Raw genomic sequence first — 6,502 nt, 5'->3', positions numbered from 1 at the left:
GAAAACACTGTCTTTTTTCCACTGGATGGTTTTAGCTCCCTTGTCAAAGATCAAGTGACCATAGGTGTGTGGGTTCATTTCTGGGTCTTCAATTTTATTCCATTGGTCTACCTGTCTGTTGCTGTTCCAGTACCATGCAGTTTTTATCACAACTGCTCTGTAGTACAGCTTGAGGTCAGGTATAGTGATTCCCCCAGAGGTTCTTTTATTGTTTAGAATAGTTTTTGCTATCCTAGGTTTTTTGTTATTCCAGATGAATTTGCAGATTGCTCTTTCTAATTCGTTGAAGAATTGAGTTGGAATTTTGATTGGGATTGCAATGAATCTGTAGATTGCTTTCGGCAAGATAGCCATTTTGACTATATTAATCTTGCCAATCCATGAGCATGGAAGATCTTTCCATTTTCTGAGATCTTCTATAATTTCTTTCTTCAGAGACTTGAAGTTCTTAAACAGATCTTACACTTCCTTCGTTAGAGTCACACCAAGGTTTTTTATATTATTTGTGAGTATTTTGAAGGGTGTTGTTTCCCTAATTTCTTTCTCAGCCTGTTAATTCTTTGTGTAGAGAAAGGCCACTGATTTGTTTGAGTTAATTTTATATCTAGGTACTGCACTGAAGCTGTTTATTTGTTTTAGGAGTTCTTTGGTGGAATTTTAAGGGTCACATATATACTATCATATAATCTGTTAGTAATGATATTTTGACTTCTTCCTTTCCAATTTGTATCCCCTTGATATTCTTTTGTTGTCTAATTACTCTGGCTAGGACTTCCAGTACTATATTGAATCAGTAGGGAGAAAGTGGGCAGCTTTGTCTAGTCCCTGATTTATAGTGGGATTGCTTCGAGTTTCTATCCATTTAGTTTGATGTTTGCTACTGGTTTGCTGTATATTGCTTTTATTATGTTTAGGCCTCAAAGTTATGGGTACAGGGGAAAAATTCCTGAATAGAACAGCAATTGCTTGTGCTGCAAGATCAAGAATTGACAAAATGGGACCTCATAAAATTGCAAAGCTTCTGTAAGGCAAAAGACACTATCAATAACAGAAAAAGGCCACCAACAGATTGGGAAAGAGTTTTTACCAATCTTAAATATGATAGGAGACTAGTATACAATATATACAAAGAGCTCAAGAAGCTGATCTCCAGAAATTTAAATAACCCCATCAAAAAATGGGATACAGAGCTAAACAAAGAATTCTCACCTGAGGAATAATGAATGACTGAGAAGCACCGGAAAAAATGTTCAACATTCTTAATCACCAGGGAAATGAAAATCAAAACAACCTTGAGATTCCACCTCACACCAGTCAGAATGGCTAAGATCAAAAATTCAGGTGACAGCAGATGCTGGGAGAATGTGGAGAAAGAGGAACACTCCTCCATTGCTGGTAGGATTGCAAGCTGGTACAACCAATCTGGAAGTCAGTCTGGCAGTTCCTCAGAAAATTGGACATAGTACTACCAGGAGATCATGTAATACCTCTCCTGAGCATATACCCAGAAGATGTTCCAACTGGTAATAAGCATACATGCTCCACTATGTTCATAGCAGCCTTATTTATAATAATAGCCAGAAGCTGGAAAGAACCCAGATGTCCCTCAACAGAGGAATGGATACAGAAAATATGGTATATTTACACAATGGAGTACAACTCAGCTATTAAAAACAATGTATTTATGAAATTCTTGGGCAAATGGATGTATCTTTAGGATATCATCCTTAGTGAGGTAACCCAATCACAAAAGAAGTCACTAGATATGCACTCTCTGATAAGTGGATATTAGCCCAGAAACTTAGAATACCCAAGATACAATTTGCAAAACAAGAAAATCAAGAAAAAGGAAGACCAACGTGTGGATACTTCATTCCTCCTAGAATAGGGAACAAAATACCCATGGAAGGAGTTACAGAGACAAAGTTTGGAGCTGAGACAGAAGGATTGACCATCCAGAGAAAGTCTCACCCCGGGATCCATCTAATTATCAGCCACCAAACCCAGACACTATTGCATATGCTTGCAAGATTTTGCTGACAGGAGCCTGATATAGCTCTCTCTTATGAGGATATGCCAGTGCCTGTCAAATACAGAAGTGGATGCTCACAGTCATCTATTTGATGGAACAAAGGGCCCCTAATGGAGGAGCTAGAGAAAGTACCCAAGGAGCGGAAGGGGTCTGCAATCCTATAGGTGGAACAACAATGTGAACTAACCAGTACCCTCAGAGCTCATGTCTCTAGCTGCCATCACTGGGAAAAGAGGCCCCTAGATCTTGCAAAGTTCATATGCCCCAGGACAGGGGAATGCCAGGGCCAAGAAGTGGGAGTGGGTGGGTAGGGGAGAAGGGCAGGGGGAGGGTATAGGGTAATTTCAGGATAGCATTTGAAATATAAATGAAGAAAATATCTAATAAAATAAAATTTTAAAAAAAGTAAAACCAGAAAAAAAAACCCCAAACTTTTCTTAATGAAAATTTACCTAGATTGTCCATGTGATTTCTTGTGATTTCTAGTGAGTTTCAAGTTTTTAAAATGTCAACCTCATTTTATTTTCTCTATTGAAATAGTATTTTGTTGCTTAACTTGTTTGTGAAGTTAAGTTTTGTACTTAAACGGAGCTGAAATAAACCTTCCTTTCCTGGAGTTGCCTCCTGACAGGCATTGTTTATGGCAAGGAATGTTGTAACCACTGCAGTGTCAGCACAAGCTTGAATCTTCCCATTGTAGCCTGACAGTCACACCCAGCACTTCCAATCACTGATAATCACAAGTCAGACTTGCTCAGCTGGTTTTCTTTGTGAAGAGAGAGAGAAAGAGAGAGCGCGCTAAGAATCCTCCCTCCTCTAAGACAGGAGAGCCCTCCAGGCACACCTGCCAATGCTCTGCGATGCTGAGTCTTTTGGATGGTGGCTTTGAACACTGATTCTGAGCTCAGAGCTTAGCTCCTGGAAAACAGAGTTCACCCCCGTGTTTACCTGGCCATAATACTGCATTGAAAATTGACTCGGACCTGCTAAAAGGAAGGAGACATAGTAAAGAGAATCACGTTGATTTGGTTCTGGAGTTCTTACAAGTTATACTTGGATTAGAAGGTCCAAGGACTAAGGAGCCACATTCAATTGCACTTTCTGTAGAGGAGATAACACAGCTTCTGCCTGGTAAGTGCTGATGGGGATGAGGGGGTGAATGAGGAGAGAAGGCTGTGTGCTCAGACAGAGTCCTGCAGGCTGGTTTGGGGAATGAGTTGATGGGTTTTCCTAAGTCATGCATGTAACCTGCAGGGAAGGACACACTTCCTAAGNTCTCCATAAGAGAATTAGTGGGGAACTCATGAGAGTGAGGAAGGGCAATGTCTGGTCTCTGACACATCTCTGCTCAGGTTTGGTGCTGGGGACATAATTGAAATGGTCCCATGAGGACTCTTTTACAATTGTTGACAGTTCCATCTTACTAAATTCCTATCATTCAAACTCTGTTATCATTGGAAATCTCATTCTTTTCTCTAAAGAGAATGATTTAAGCAGATTGATCTTAATTAGATATTGCTGTAGAGTATTGTTAACATATCCAAGTTCATGAATATCTACAACCAAAGTTTTGATTTCTACCCATAACCTTTACCTCAAACATTTTATCTCCCTGACAGTTTCTACTGTCCTGTGCTGGTATGTATGATTAATCTTTCCCTGGCTTTCAAAATCAATGTGCTGAGATATGAATGCACTTTTTTTTTTTTGCTTGGAAATGACAGTCAGGGAAANGGCACCAACTCCATCACGTTACCCTAGGGACCCTGAGGTTCTCTGCACTCCTCCCCTTTGCCATGCTTTGCACAAAACCCATCATTAATTTTTAAAAAGTCTGTAGCAATCTTGAGTCTTCACCCTAGTGTAAGCTGCATATATGTGTTATTTGAATATTGCTATGAATAGCCTCAGAAATAATTATATTCTTTGCTCAAGACAGGGTTTTTCTGTGTATCAGAGCCCTGGCTGTCCTCTATTTGTAGACCATGGTGGCCTTGAATTCACAGAAATCTGCCTGCCTCTTTCCTCCAAGCGCTGGGGTTAAAGGTGTTTGCCACCAAGCCCAGCGTGGAATTTTTATACCAAGAAATTGTGTGTGTGTGTGTGTGTGTGTGTGTGTGTGTGTTATACATATATAATTGGTAGTGCAATTGGCCTTATGGATTCATGGATCCCACAGCTTTGGAATAAACTGACCATTAACTAAACATATTCAATAAAGGGCTTGGAGAGGGGGTTCAGCAGGGATAGAACTTTCTGTGCATTATGTGGTAAAGAATTTTCCCTCTTCTCCCCGGAGACAGGGTTTCTCTGTGTAGTTTTACCTGTCCTGGAAGTCACTCTGTAGACCAGGCTGGCATCAAATTTAGAGATCCACCTCTCCCTGCCTCCCAATACTGGGATCAAGGGCAGTAGATTTTACTGCCTCAATAAGGATCAGACTTCTAATCCTAGGAACCCATACAAAACCCAGTGGGAAAGGTGCCAGCCTGTAATCTCAGCATGCAGGAGGTATAGATAGGAGACCTCTCGGGCAAGATGATTAGCCAGACTAGCCAAGGTGGGGAGCTCCAGGGTCAGCAAGAGACTTTGCTTCAATATAGAAGGCAGAGTGATTGATCAAGTCACTCAGTGCCAACCACAGGCTTCACATGCACACATGTGGGTGAGCATTCATAGAAATATATGCCCTTGAACACCCAAATGTGTGGACATACATGCATACATGCACACACGTCACACACATCACACAGATATGTATGTAAAAAAAAAAAAGGAAAATAGGGACTGGAGAGATGGTTCAGCAGGTAAGAGCACTTGATGCTCCACCAAAGGACCCCAGTTCAGTTCCCAGTGCAGATGATGCTCTGTCTGAATGCACAGGGCTCAAGCAACTGCCCTTCTGAAACCCTGTGTCAAAATTAGTCTCTCCTCCATTAAGTCATTTATGTCAGGTACTTTTTTCATAGCAACTTAAAAAAAGTTACTAATACAATAGCACTTTAAGTATTTTAGAGACAACTTAAATGTTACTGGGAGTTTGTGGTCACATACAGATATTGATATCTATTCAGAGCCTGGAACACCCAGCTATATTGAGTTATGACTATATGTGTGGAAAATGTTATCTACAATATTTAATATATTGAGGTAAAATATATAGCATGAGCTCTGCCTTCAACAGAGAATAGATCCAAACCTTCTTCTCAGATCTGTAGTTTCCTCTTCTGTGCAAAGGAAACACTAAGGTGATTGGCTAAGAATGCCCTTCTCTCTCCCCCTCTACAGAGCTTTCTCTGGGAGAGCACTGTTTTCTCTCTGGGTCGTGGAGAGTTCCAGATAAATCATAAGTAGAATCATGTGTGTGTGTGTGTTCTTGACTGACATATAGCTCGGCATCCTCAAGATTTATCAAATTATTGCATTTTGTAGAATTTCTTTTCCTTTAAGGCTGGTAATAGTCCACAGTAAGATGTCACATTTTTTTCATTCTGTTAACAGCTGTTTAGATTGTTTCTACATTTTGGCCTTTGTGAATGTCTGCAATGAACATGAGTGTGCTACTGTATTGCTGAGATACTATCTTCAATTCTTTTTTTTTTAATTTATTTTTATTTTATGTGTGCGAGTACATGGCTGCTGTCGTCAGACACACAAGAAGAGGGCATCAGATCCCATTACAGATGGCTATGAGCCACTATGTGGTTACTGGGAATTGAACTCAGGCCCTCTGGAAGAGTCGGGAGTGCTCTTAACCACTTAGCCATCTCTGCAGCCGTCAATTATCTCCTTAAGATTTTTTTTTTTGAGAAACCTAGTTGATTTCTGTAGAAGAGATAATATTTTAAATTCTCTCAGTGTACCTGGTTCCATTTTTAACATTTTTAATACTAACAGTTATTGCCTTTATATAGTTTTATAACAGCATCCTGGGAGATATAATAACTCATTGTGATGTTGCTTAACATATTTTTAATGAAGATTGGTGACATTTGTCCTTTTGTATATTTATTGGTTATTTGTATATCTTTTTTGGTAGCACTGGGTCTTGAACCCAGGTCCTTATGTGTGTTAGGGAAGGTTTCGAATCCACTAGACAAGTAACTGATTTCATCTATTATCTAGAGAAATGTCTATCAAAGTCATCAGCCCTCTGATTTCTCCTTTTTGTATTTATTATTTTAAATTAGCATAAAATAATGGTTCTTATTATAGTATTCTCACACAGCATAGTATATACTTCATCATGTTCACCCCATTACCATTTCTTGTTCTCCTGACCCACCCCAAAGCCTCTCTCTTTCTGAAAAGTAGTCATTTCTTATTTCATAATTTGTATATACATATTTTATACAAATACTATATATATATATAGTATTTGTATATATATATACAAATATATATATACACAATGTATATATATATACAAATTTGTATATATAGTATATACAAATACTATATATATATATA

At 39.0% G+C, this 6,502-nt stretch overlaps 1 protein-coding gene across 1 annotated transcript in view; it reads left to right on the top strand.

The window, feature by feature from the left end:
* Positions 1-6,502, top strand: part of Gsdmc (gasdermin C) — a 26,496-nt gene that overhangs the window by 6,710 nt on the left and 13,284 nt on the right. The window lies entirely within an intron of this gene.

This window comes from Mus caroli, chromosome 15 (assembly GCF_900094665.2).
Source record: "Mus caroli chromosome 15, CAROLI_EIJ_v1.1, whole genome shotgun sequence".
Taxonomy (NCBI): domain Eukaryota; kingdom Metazoa; phylum Chordata; class Mammalia; order Rodentia; family Muridae; genus Mus; species Mus caroli.
The sequence above is the reverse complement of the archived record's forward strand: the minus strand, read 5'-3'. Positions and strand labels throughout refer to the sequence as shown.